The sequence below is a fragment of the Caretta caretta genome, chromosome 3 (assembly GCF_965140235.1).
Source record: "Caretta caretta isolate rCarCar2 chromosome 3, rCarCar1.hap1, whole genome shotgun sequence".
Classification (NCBI taxonomy): domain Eukaryota; kingdom Metazoa; phylum Chordata; order Testudines; family Cheloniidae; genus Caretta; species Caretta caretta.
Window position 1 is genome coordinate 13,391,994 of NC_134208.1, and position 14,674 is coordinate 13,406,667.

Genomic DNA, 14,674 nt, shown 5'->3' on the forward strand with positions numbered 1-14,674 from the left:
GAGTGTGCATCATTTATAAGTGTCTGGCAAAATAAGCTAATACTTTGTGGTCTTGTTCACAATTTAGACAAGAATCCTATTAATAAATCATATGCAATGTGTTCTAAGGCACTTAGACATTTCTACAAACACTCTTTGTTTGGTGTCTTTTGCTGAAGATTTTCTTTATCCTTTTCTGCATCTGTGTGTGCTGGGGGCAGGGAAGTGGTACAGGGGGTGGTAGAAGGAAATAGCTCAGGAAAATCTAATGCAATCTCATGCAGACTCCAACATCTACCGCTAGGAGGCGCTGGAGGTCTCCTGGGTAAATATTTCCAACTGAGGTGGAGGTCAATAGTCTATTTTATTTTCGGAAACAAACAATACAACATCTTCTAATGTGTAATAATGGAAAATATCAGAGAGGGAGGACGCAAAAGGTGATGAGAAAGAGAGCAGATAGATAGATAGATAGATAGATAGTGGGTGTATGGAGATAGATAGATAGATAGATAGATAGATAGATAGATAGATAGATAGATAGATATCTGAACAATTAGTATGTTTATTTTTAAAAAATGATGCCCCTGATCTAAGATTAAGAATAGAAAGTAAATAAACTCTAAATAAAATAACTGATCATCTGGTTTGGAGAGATTTGTATTAACTATCCATCCACAACCAATTAACCCCAAACAAATATAGCAGAAGTTAAAGAATACAGACCAGAAATGGAATCTTAACTATATGAGTATACAGATTTTCTTTTTACTGAAGGATGTAGTGTTTAAAATTAAAATATGGTCTAAATTGGGGAGAGAAAATTATCTGAGCTGAAGCTAATATTAATTCACTCACATATACTATCTATCTAAGATACTTCTATAGTACTCATCATAATAGTAGCTGGATGCCTCACTGTTTTTATTTGTATTTATCCTCCTGCCCGCCTGTGAGGTGGAGAAGTGCTACTATCCTCCTTTTACAGATTGGGAACTGAAGCCCAGAGAGACTAAAGACTTGCCCAAAGTTAGACAGGAATTCTGTAGGGAGCAGGTAAATGAATCCTGGGTTCTCAAGATGTAGACTCATGCCCTAACCACTGATTAATCCTTCCTCTCCATCCTTCCATTTTCCCACCCTTAAGAACATAGGTGGTGGAACTAGAGGTGCAGGGAGTGCTGCTATACCCCCTGGCTTGAAGTGGTTTTCCATTATATACAGGGTTTACAGTATATAATGGCTCTCAACACCCCCACTATAAAAATTTGCAAAAAGAAAAGGAGTACTTGTGGCACCTTAGAGACTAACCAATTTATTTGAGCATGAGCTTTCGTGAGCTACAGCTTAATACAGACTAACACGGCTGTTCCTCTGAAAACTATAAAAATTGTTCCAGCAGCCCTGCTTAAGAATATGATAGAATAATCCTTGGTTTAACAGACCCAAATGGTTTTTAACTGGATTCAGACTGGAAGCCAAGACAAAAAAGTGTTGGTCAGTGTGCCTGCATATAGGTTTTGAAATAAAAATAAGATCTCATTCAATTCCCCTGCTACTTTGGATTTGATATTGAAACCAAAACTGATCATTGGAATATTAATCAGATTAAAGCTAACCTTTCTTATTTTTTTAAACTCCTGCTATGTTCCCATTGAAATAACCTATCACTTGATGTACATTTGTAGTCAGAAATTAATTTGAGTGGAGATATATTCATACTATGAAAATTGAATGAAGTTTTCAGTCTGTTCAAAGATTGAGATGTAAAGTCAGAAAGTCGGAAGATCTGATTTTATTTGTTTTACCTCAATTCTGCTGTATACATTTTGATACAGTATTTGTGTAAGCAATTTGCTTCATGGTGCTTTGAAATACAGATTTGCTTTCCATGTATACAAAAATATCTATATTATAGGATGCTCCCTGCCCAGCCTGTTCAGTGAATAATCTATGGCCATGATACAGTACTTAAATTTCATAGCACAGGGGAGTCAACAGACTTTAAGGAGTGAGAGGAAAAGGTAATAAACTAACCTACCGTCTGATTGGAGAAAACCTTTCTCTTTTTTTTTCAGGGGCTTTTTTCCCCCCTTCTTTTGACTCCTCTCTGTAAATCAGCGAGATGGTGTCTTCCCTAATTAGGTATTTAGATACTATGATCATTGGCATCATTATAAGAATCTGCTTAGATGAATGGATGGAATACTTCCCAGTATAGCTGCAGTATAAGAACTAAAGTTGAATGATACTGGGAATTTCTGTCCCACAGGAAATTCTGACTTTTCAACATCTGTTTTTGTCCCAAAATGGGAGAAAAAGATGATTTTTTTTTTAGTGGAAATTCTGACCCATTTTGAATCAGAAATGTCAACGTGTTTCATTTCAGTGTTGTTGCCTGAAACAGAGCACACTGATGTTCCTGGAACTGAAACGTTTTGCTTTGTTGAGATGACTCCGAACACTTCCTTTCCAGTCAGATCAGTATCAAAACGCACTTCTCTTGCCTTCTGGGAGTTGTCCTTCAGGTCCCCATGGCATTCTATGGGCCAGGCTCCCTGGAGGACTATATATCCCACAGTGCAATGTGGTCCAGCCCACTGAGCTGCTTGGTGAATCAGGGGAGCCATCTGACTCTGGGGACATCGCGGTGTAGTCCTGACAGGGAGCCTGGCCCATAGGGGACAAAAGAGGCATCTTGCTGGGTTATGTATCCCATCATGGACCAGCACAGCCCATCACTAACACACCCAGGGTTGCCAACTCTCGCGATATGTTGTGAGCGAGGTGATTTTGACCTGATTCATTTTTTTTTCAGGCATTTTTAACAAAATGCAAAGGAGGACTAGATTCCCAAAATGGCAGGAGGAGCATGAGGTAGCAGAGCTGGTGTCCTCCTTATCACTTTTATCCCAGTGGTCCAGACAGTTATGTGGCAGACCCAAGTTCAAATTGCTTTCTCCACATCAGGCAGAAGAGCACCTAGGTCTCCCACATCCCAGGTGAGTGCCTTAACCACTGGGCTAAAAGTTATAAAAAGGTCACTGCCATCACCACTACCTTCTCCTCCTCTGGCCATTTTGTGACTCCAGCCTGAAAAATAGAAATGTTTTGGAAACAAATCATTCCATTTTGACATTAATGAAACATTTTGATTTTTCAGTTCTGTCAAATGTCAAAGTACTAGAATAAGACAATAAGGGAAGTTATGGAATCACCATCATTGGAGGTTTGTAAGAACAGGTTAGAGTCAGACAAACACCTGTCAGGGATCATCTAGGTTTACTTTGTCCTGCTTCAGCATGGGGGCTGGACTAGATGACCTCTTGAGGTCCCATCCAGCCCTACCACATTTATATGTTTCTATGTCTACAGTAGCCACGGATATTTTTGTTAGGTAGAATAGATAGATCCACTGCCACACGCTGTATTGGTAGCATTTTCAAGAAGAGGTGACAATGTGAACCTGGGGGAGTAGGGGGAGCTGATGTTCAATTAATGCAAAAAATGATCATGCTCAGTTTCAACAATATTTTAGATGTGGCATGAACAGATATGAAGGAAACACAGTGCTTGAAAAGGGAACTATTGTGGCTGGATCTTATTTCACACAGCTGTAGCCCTTATAACCTGACACTCAAATATCCTGGATTTTTACATCAGACACATAGAAAGGTTGCTTTGGAAGACAAGGAGCTGGCTATTCAACGTATATGTGTGTAAAGACTGGATTTATTATTATTTTATTAAAGGGATATTGTTAAATAGTAGGGCTGGTTGGAAAAAAGAATTTCCATTCCACAGGCAGTTCAAAACAAAAAACTATTCCATATTGAAGCCAAAATTTCCCGTGACATGGAAATTCTGAAAAAAATATGATACAGAAACATTGAAATACTTCATTTTGATAAAGTCAAAACATTATCATGTACTTTATTATGACATAGAGTCTTAATTGTAATATATAATATAGAAATGTAATATAGTTAAAATTCTAATATAAATGTCAAAACCAAATGCAATAGAGTGAAAAAGTCAGACTGATACATTTCAACATTATCAAAATGAAACCTTTTGATGATCCTGAATCAAAATGAGAAAGTCAGAACAGTTTCAAAATTTTCCATAGAAAATTCTGTCAAAATCAATACGTTCCTGCGAAATATTTCTGTTTCAATAAAACAACATTTTCCAATGCAAAACTGCTCCACTGAAAAAATTTCAAACAGCTCTATTAAATAGTTTAAGGCCCAGAGTGGTTAGTGAATCAGGGAGCTCAATTTTTGAGTGCTTGAAAGGGGCCTGATTTCCAGAAAGTGCTGAGTATCTGCTCTTTGAAAAACAGGTCCCTTTACCTTGGTTTCTTAGTCCAGTACTTAACTAACCTTATATTTAGAACATTTGTCTAATATCTAACCTAAGTCTCCCCTGCTATAGATTAAGTCGATTAATTCTTGTCCTATCTTCAGTGACCATGGCAAATAATTTAACACTGTCCTGTTTATAATGGCCTTTAATGTATTTGAAGACTGTTATCAGGGCCCCCTGATAGAATGTCATGTGGGATTGTCTCAAAAGCTTCCCATCTCTGCCCCGCCCCCACCCCGCCCCACTCTGTATGAAAGTCCTGTCCTCACCATTATTTACCCTTCCACCAATCTTTATGTCATCTGAAAATTTTATCAGAACTGATTTTATATTTACTTCCAGATCATTGCGAAGTTTGTTCCTACACTCCCATTGAATTCACAATTTCAATTTGAGTTTGAGTGAACATTGCTACCATTGTTTTGCAATTGAACGGAAAGGTTTTGTGGTTAAGCCACTGGGCTGGGGAGTCGAGGGTTCAGTTCCTAGCTCTGCTACAAATTTACTGTGTAATCTCAGGCAGGGCACTTAATTTCTCTGTTTCTCTGTTCCTCATCTATAAATTGAGAAAAATAAGATGGGTTCACACAGTCCTGCTTGGCATGTGGTATTGTTAGTTAGTCGACATTTTCATAGTGGCTTGAAGATGAAAAGAACCACCTAAGTGTTGAGTATTTATTATCGCTTTCTTATACAGGTGAGCTGGTGTGACATATATACTCCGGTAGAGGGCAGTAGTAGACATACTGTTCCTCTTCAGGGCATATACTTGCTATAGCCAATTATATCATGTGGGCATGTGCATTAGTAAAACATTTTTATGGTGCTATAGGAAAATACAACATAGTGGGCCAGAACTTCAGCTGGCGTAAACCAGCACAACTCCAATGAGGCCGTCTCTCTGATGATTTACATCAGCTGATGATCTAGCTCAGAGGCAGAAACTATAGCTAATTAAAATAGATAGTAAGGTATCTTGCTTTCTGATCGGTCTATAGAACCAGGAATGTGGGAGGGATTGGATGGACTGTAGTGTTTTTAAAGAAATATGGATCACTTTTCATCACTTGTCACCAATTCAAATGTGGCCCAAGTCGATAATGCCTAAAAGTCATTCCCATTTGATGCTTACTTGGAGACCAATGGAAAATGAATCAGTGGTCCCAGTTCATATCACAAAAACCACCATCACAACTGGCTCTAACTGGCCACATTGGTTGCCTTACTCAGTGGGCAAGGACCCAGTCACTACTTCTGTCAATCTTCAAACTGGTTCTTCCAGAACACGATTGAGGCCATATAAAAGAGCTGTCTCTGACAGTACTCAGAAAATACTTTCTTGTTGTATACTTCACAAGCAAAAGTTCTTTCCTACAACTTTTGGACAATTTCACTTTGTATTCAAAGTTTTCCACCTGACCCCTTTCGCAAGTATTTCATTCCCTTTCAAAGGGATATTAAAATCAATTTGTTTCATCAAAACTTTTTGATGAAAAATTCATTTCCACCAAACGATATGAAAATTTAAATGAAAGCAAAATTGTGTCATTAGATAGTTTCAGATTTTCCAACAAAATTATCTGAAACAACAAAGAAGTCTGGAAACAATTGGAACACGTTTTTTTGCTTCAAATTGTGTAACTGAAAAATCAGTACATTCCACACCCAAACCATTCCGGTGACACAACCATTTTTTATGACACTGGAACTTTTTCATAGGACAAATTTTTGTTTTTCGACCAGACTGCAATTTAAAAAATGGGTTGGTAATAGTGTGACACAGCATCATGGTTGAAAGTGTGTGTGTTTACTGAGTAGTCTCACAAACAGTCTATCTGTTATCTTCTGCCCCTCCATTTAAGCTATAGCTGCTGACCATTCATAATTCCTCATGCAGTTTTATTACCCACTTCACAGTATATGGTAATTGGCAAACTTTTTATATCTTGATGACTCCTTCATTCCAGTGGTCATAATGACATTGCCTAGGGTGGTTCATTAATATTTTTATTAAATACATATTAATAAAAACATATGGAGACTAGATGGCTCATGGGTGAGAACAGTAATGGCCTGTGGAGTATTTCATCTAGGTCACTATTGCAAATCCAGCCCAGATCAGTCATAAGCAAAAGTCATTACCTTCTCATGGCTGTATAGCGGTTTCTGTAAAATGAGTTTTGTGATCGCTGTTACAGGTATCTAGGTCATACATACACTTCTTTCGATAGTTTCAGGAGAGGCTAAAGGTTTTATGGACACAAAGACTGAATTATCTTGTCCTTCCTGGAAGCCACGGATTCAGGAATGGATGCCGGCTCAGAGAACGTGCCTTGCTATCATTCTTGCTCATCCCGCTCTGGCAGGACGCTATGTTTTTATTGTTGCCAAACAAACTGCTTTCACATTCACGAAATCCCCTTAAAACAGTCTGAAACATTATGGGTCAGATGGCTCGGGTGACCGGATGACCCATTTTTAAAGGAACAGTGCTGTATTTAAGCCCTCCTGCAGGTGTCCTGTCTTTTTCTGAAAAATGGGCAAATTGTCCCATATTTTCTGCCTGTCGCCCATCAGTACAGGCAGGTCTTGCTGCTGGCCATATCTCTGCTCGCCAGCTACCCACCCACCAGAAGTGAGTTGGGGAGTCCAGTGGCCAGCGATAGGGGTGGGTGTGCAAGGCTGGTGGCGGGGCAAAGATGCAGTGCGTGGGGCTGGCTGCTCCCCCTGCTGGTCCGTCAGTGCAGCCCCTGCTGCATGCCGGATCTCGGCCAGCAGGTCATAGAATCATAGAATCATATAGAATCATAGAATATAAGGGTTGGAAGGGACCCCAGAAGGTCATCTAGTCCAACCCCCTGCTCGAAGCAGGACCAATTCCCAGTTAAATCGTCCCCACCTCCCATCCCATTTCCATCCAGCATGGCCTGAAAGCCGCAAGCTGCGGTGGCTGGTGAGTGTGGGCAGGCACCAGGCAGCAGCCAGTTACATGCCACCTTTGCTGACCACCCAGCTACCCTTTATATGCTCCCCCTCTTGCTGTCTTCTCCCTGCTTTGCCCCTTCATCCCCTCACCCTGCTGTTCCTCCATATCCCTCCCCTCCCCCGCGATGGGGCACATCTGACTCCCAGCACTGTGCGGAGAGCCAGGTATCCTGTATTCAGAACTGGGAAATATGGTCACCCTACAGATGGCCAATGACCCTGTAGTTGGGCACTAGTGAGGAGGCATGAGCACCAGGCAGTATAGCTGAGCAGGCATGGGAGAGGAGCACTGTAAAGGGATGGCAGAACATGGGAATGCTGCTATGGGATGCCATCAGTAAAGAATTAAAGGATGGTAGCATAATTAATAACAATCAACCTGCTTTTGTGGAAAATAGGTCTTGACAGATAAACTTGACGTTGGGTAATGTTTTTCAAAGCACTGAGATTCACAGACTCTAAGGCCAGAAGGGATCACTGTGACCATCTAATCTGACATCCGGCATAACTCAGGCTGCAGAACTTCCCTGAACTAATTCCTGATTCAAATCCTGTTGCTATGGTTGAATTAGACCAGTGGTTCTCAACCTTTCCAGACTACTGTACCCCTTTCAGGAGTCGGATTTGTCTTGTGTTACCCCCAAGTTTCACCTCACTTAAAAACTACTTGCTTACAAAATCAGACATAAAAATACAAGTGTCACAGCACACTATGACTGAAAAATTGCGGACTTTCTCATTTTGTCTGTATGAAATTGTAGTTTGCACTAACTTTGCTAGTGCTTTTTATGTAGCCTGTTGCAAAACCTGGCAAATATTTAGATGAGTTGACGTGCCACCTGGATGACCACCAAGTACTCCCAGGGGTATGCGTACTCATGGTTGAGAACCGCTGAATTAGATCATATCTTTTAAACAAACATCCAGTCTTGATCTTAAAACGTCCAGTGATAGAGAATCCACCACAACACTTGGTAAGTTGTTCCAACAGTTAGTTATCCTTACTGTTAAAAATGTGTACCTTATTTTTTGTCTGAATTTGTCTAGCTTTAACTTCCAGCCATTGGATCTTGTTTTACCTTTGTCTGCTAGATTGAAGAGATCTTTATTATCATATTTCTGTTCCCCATGTAGGTACTTATACAGTGTGATCAAGCCACCTCTTAGCTTTCTCTTTCTTTGGTAAAATCAATTGAACTCCTTGAGTCTATCACTAAGAGGCATGTTTTCTAATCCTTTAATCATTCTCATGACTCTTCTATTAATCCTCTCTAATTTTTCAACATCCTTCTTGAACTGAACACAGTAATCCGGCAGTGATTGCACCGTTGACAAATATAAAGGTAATGTAACCTCTTTACCCCTGTGCAACATTCCCGTTTGTACATCCAAGGATTACATTAGGCCTTCTGGCCACAGCGTTACACTGAGTGTTAGGTACCTAGGTGCTTTTGAAAATCCCATTGCATATCTCTTTGCATCTTTACATGCCTAAGTATCTTTAAAAATCTGAATCCTAAAATACTTAGGTGGTTTTGATCATTTTACTCAATTTTTTAAAGAGATTACAAGTTTGGCCGATAAAGATAACTGTGTTGACATAATAGACTTCAGTAAGGCATTTTTACTTAGTACTGTACAACATTCTGATTTAAAAATTAGCACTATACAAAATCAATGCATCATATTATTAGATGGATTACAAAATATCTAACTCATGAATCTTGAAAAAGTAATTGTAAATGGGGCATCATTGTCCTACTGGGGCATTTCTAGTGGGGTCCCTGAGGGATAAGTTCTTAACCCAATGCTTTTAAATATCATTATCTGGAAGAAAAAAATATAGCCTGCAAAGTTTGCACATTACACAAAAGTTGGTGGAATGGTAAGTAATCAGAACAGGTCAGTCCTACAGAATGTTTTGGATCTTGTGTTAAGATGGGGTCACTACATGTATTTTCATACAGCTAACTACAAGGTCATACACCTAGAAACCAAGAATGTAGGTCACACACATTCAATATGGGGGGACCGTATTTTGGAAAGGAGTGACTCAGAAAAGGACTTAGGAGCCATGGTGAACAACCCACTGAACAGTAACTCCCTGGTTTATGAGGAGTCTAAGAAAGCAAATGCTATTCTTGTTGTATAAGCAGGGGAATATCAAATAGAACTAAGGAGATGTTATTACCACTTTATACAGCATTAGTGAGGCCACTTCTGGAATACTTTGTCTAGTTCTGGTGTTCACACTTTAGAAAGGATGCAGACCAACTGGAAAGGGTGAAGAAAACAGCTACAAGAGTGATTCAAGGTCTGGGCAACCTGCCTTCCAGTGAGAAACTAAAGAGGCTCAATCTATTTAGCTCGGTAAAGGGAAGGTTAAGAGGTGACTTGGTCATGGAACGTAAGCAGCTACACAGGGAAGAGATTTCTGACAGTAGAGAGCTCTTGAATCTAATAGACAAAGCCACAGAAAGATCCAAAGGCTAGAAGCTGAAGCTGGACAAATTCATACTAGAAATGATGTGCAAATATTTTACAGTGAGGATAATTAACCTTTGGAAAAAATGTACCTAGGGTTGTGATGGATTCTCCAAAACTTGAAGTCTTTAAATCAAGATTGGATACCTTTCGAAAAAATATGTTCTAGCTCAACCAAAAATGATGGGCTTGAAGCAGGAACCACTTGGTGAAATTTGTGGCACGTGTTTTGCAGTAAGTCAGACGAGATGATCATAATGGTCTCGTTTGGCCTTAAAATCTAGGAGCACCCATCTTGTGTGCACTTCCTGACAGCCTCATCAAGGAATTCTGGCTGAGTCAGTCACAATGCTGCATGGGGGTTCTCACTGAGGCATGCCCTTTCTAATTATTCCCAATGTGGCCTTTTGTTTAACAGCCCTATTACAGCTTCAAATAAATACTTTATTTAAAAAAAAAATTACCCAATCTTCTGCTATCTGCTCTGCCCGTTCCTCCAATTGCCTTGCTCTAATAGAACAGTTTGAAGAGAGGTTTAGTGTCTTCATTTTTCAGGGAAAGTCATTCTGGCCTATTTCAAAAAGTCTTGTCCTGCTACATCCAAATTCCCTGCTGCCCCCTTGTGCACAGGATGACTTTTATGTTTTAATTCATAATAGAAGTAGTATTGAAAACTGGGGAGGGGGGACGGGATTCATTTTAACGCTAGCTGCTAGAGTCAGCGAATATTGATGCCAATCACATGACACAGGTATTAAACTATATCCCAGCCCCTGGCATTTGAGCTGGGTCAGAGTTATTGCCCCACCTGTGTGTCTCGCCATGATTCTGCTCCCCCTTCAGTTACATCAGTGTTAGAAAATGAATAAGAGTATGTGTGATTTGAGCCATTGAATCCAGTGTTGCTGACATTCATACTCTGGGAGCAGGGCCATCGTTTCAGAAAAATTCTCAGGGAGGTGTGGGAGCTGTCAGCATGGGGGACGTTAAATGTGACTATATTATATCCTGCAACGTTGAGGGAGCCGGGGAAATAGAAGACATAATGGAGCACACAGACCTCTGAAAAGTCGGTGGGGAAGGGGACACAAACTAAGATTGGGAGTGGAAGGGAGGTAACTGCCCCCTTTCTCCATAGCAAATGATGCCCCTGCCTGGGAGTGCTCCATGAAATGGAAAAATTGTCTGCTTTAAAAAGAGGAGGACCCTCCTTTGGAACACACAACGCCAGTCATAATTTAGTTTATGCTGAACAGGAAAGCAAAGGTAAGCTCTTTCTTTCATGCAGGGGCCACCATGTAGGCCTGCTGTTGGGCAAGTGGATCATAGAATATCAGGGTTGGAAGGGACTTCAGGAGGTCGTCTTGTCCAGTAGTTTCCAAACTGGGGTGGGATGCACAAGATGATCCCAGGGGGTGCACGGCAGCAGGAGCACTGCCAGATGGCACTCTGCCATTTTCTTTTCTTCGGCGGCAGCTCTGCACGTCCACGGCTGGTGTTTCCCTCCAGCAGCGCGCCTTGGCGGGTCTTCTGGTCCTGTTCTGTTGGCGGCACACCTGTGGCAGGTTTTCCGGTCTTTTCCTGTCTGCGGCACGCAGGTCTTCCGGTCTTCACCCTGGGGGTGCGTGAGCCAAAAAGTTTGGAGACCACTGATCTAGTCCAACCCCCTGCTCAAAGCAGGACCAATCCCCAATTTTTGGCCCAGAATCCTAAACGGCCCCATCAAGGATTGAGCTCACAACCCTGAGTTTAGCAGGCCAATGCTCAAACCACTGAGCTATCCCTCCCCCAATGCTGTCTAGGACATGAAAACTATACATTGAAACATTAAATAGAAAAGAGGAGCTACTTCAGTGATGAGATTGTTATATTCCCAGTTAATGGACGGGCCTTAAATGAAAGCCCTGGGACTCAGTAGTGATAGGCTGTAATGATATTTAATGTTAATGTACTTAGCTAAGAGATTCATTGATCATGTCTGCACAGACTGTGCAGTCACACACAGCTCGCTGAGCTGCCAAAGTATTGTCCCATCATACCCTGGGCAGAGGCTGTAATCTGGGATGGATGATCTTGGGCCAGTCTTTTCTTTGGTTCTTTCAAAGGAGTGTTCAGGAATCCGGAGGGGATGTCTCCACTCATGGTATATCACCAATTCAAAGATAGGTACATCACAAAACCATAGGCCTCGAGCCTAGCTAGGTTCCCGAACTGTGTTGATATCTCTGTACATTGTGGGTGAAATATTGGCCCCACTGAAGGCAATGGGAGTTTTGCCATTGATTTCCATGGGGGCAGGATTTTACCTTATATCTGCTGGGCTCAATCCTGATAATGTCTGATCATCCTGAATGCCCATTAGATTGGGAGTTGAGGGTGCTTTTCATAGGATCAGGTTCCCTGTTGTGTTTTATTACTTATCTGGTCTAAGGCCTCATATGTGCTCTGCACTTTGATGCTGCTACTGGTCCATAACAAAACATTTTCATGTGTTATTCTGGTGGCTTCCATCATGTCATATCAAAGACACCCTTTAGCTTCACTGGGCTTTGGATCAGGCCCCCAGAAACCAGCCGCTAGAATTTCAAACAGTGCATACACAAAGCAGAATGCACATATTTGTATGCACCTTGTTTGCTCAGAGGCCAATTATGATGCAGATGGATGACCCCTCCCCTTCTACTTTGCACACGCACAAACAGGCACATGTGTACAAATCAGAGGTTATTTCTGTACATTGGCATTTAATGCATGTAAAAGTGAACATGCGCTTTGCAAATCTGCCTGCAAATCTCTCTTGTTGTTCTTGTTTTCCTGTAGATTGGGAGGATGACTTACACCCCAATGTGAAATTAATGAGCTGAGCTCATCCCTGGTGTAACTGCATTGAACTCACACCAGCAATGAATTTCCCACTGATCTCCTTCTGAGTCTCTGGTACATACCAAAGGGCAGGGACTCACAGAACTGATCATGGAGAAAAGGAGTTAGACTACAGAAGTGGTATTTCCCAGTGAATCATAATATTCATCATTCATTAGCAAGGCTATGATTTTGGCACAGAAGTCATGGTGTTCATGGTAATTGTGAATTTTAATAAATTGTAAGGAGAGTGATCACTTTAGATAAGCTATTACCAGCAGGAGAGTGGGCTGGGAGGAGGTATTTTTTCATGCTTTGTGTGTATAAAAAGATCTTCTACACTTTCCACAGTATGCATCCGATGAAGTGAGCTGTAGCTCGCGAAAGCTTATGCTCAAATAAATTGGTTAGTCTCTAAGGTGCCACAAGTACTCCTTTTCTTTTTGCGAATACAGACTAACACGGCTGTTCCTCTGAAACCTTAGTAAAGTCTGTGACCTGCACAACAGTGTCTCCTGTGAGCCTGGCTTCCCGCTCCAGTCGTTGCCCACAAGGTCACTGCCCCCCAGGCTTGGCGGGTCTGCCTCTCCACAGAAGGAGATAGAGGGATAGAGGGGCCAAATTTGATTGTCGTTGTGACCTAGTTTCTGGAGTCACACTGTCACTCATGTTTGGTGTGTCCACCCTTCTATAGATGGAGCAAATGCACCAATCCTGAGTGGCGTTGCAACCTAGCGCACAGAATCGCAATGCTTGTAGTGGGGAGCTGGGCCTAGCCCCTTGGGACAGAAGCTACAGCTGCTGGGCGAGGACGGGGTGCTCTCCAGCTGCACCACCCCTGGGGCCTCTCCTTCCCTACTACACAAAAGTGTGGGAGCTGAGGAGGCCTGAAAGCCTGCTTCCCTCTCCCTTACGCAAGGAAGGGGGCCCAAACATTTGAGGGCTGCAGAAGTATTTCCTTTTTGTTTGGACTGCTTTATATTCCTGGAGTGAGGTGGACTTGCCAAGAGACACAGCTGGAGAGCTGTACCCCATATCCCAGAATCAGACCACAGGATTGCTGTCACCCAGAGAATGACATATGAGGTAAGTGAGGCACCTGCAAGACATGACCTGAAGACATAACTTTTGACAATTCTGAAACTTGAAATTTCCTTATTGTCTTTCATTTTTATGCACCTCCACATGGCCACTGCTGGAAGTACTGAAACACTGCAGAAAAGATAGTTCATACCATGTTCCCAACCAGGCTAGAAACACTATGTCCAGGCAATGGAAAGCCTTTCCTTGTGAGATATCCAACAAAACTTTGCAGACCCAAGTGCTCTGAATAATTAAGATAAACATCTGAGCTAGAGTTAAGCTTAACTAAAACGTCCAAGAAGTTGGGATTTAAATCTAGAAACAAACTTTTGTGGCTACTCCTTATTTCTATAATGGGAAGAATGCCAATGCTGGATCTGAATGCTTCCCAGAACCCTGGCCCTGAATCCGAACTGGAGTTTTGCAGTTTGTGCCCATTACTAATCCTTCCTTTTGATTACCACCCAAAACAGAATTTGAATTTCAGACCTTCTGAGATTCTGCCATAGACAAAGGATAGTCCTGGCCCTAAGGCACTGGCTTGGGACTCACGAGATCTAAGTTCAGCTCTTGGTATTATCACAGACTTCTTACATAACCATGAGCAAATTGCTTAATCTCTCTGGCCCTCAGTTTTCCATCTGTAAAATGGGCATATGATACTTCCATTCTCTCACCTGCACTTTGTCGGCTTCATCTATCTAGATTGTCAGCTTTTCAAGGCAAGTATTGTCTTTTACTGCATGTATGTACCGTGTCTAGCACAATGGGGTCTCATTATTAGCTGGGGAACCCTCTCGGTACTACTACAATATAAGTGCATAATATAATAATGCTGGTTGCTGTCACATGGTCCTACTGTTAAATCTTTAATCTTTCTTCATAGGCAGAAATTATTTTCCAGCGCCAGACA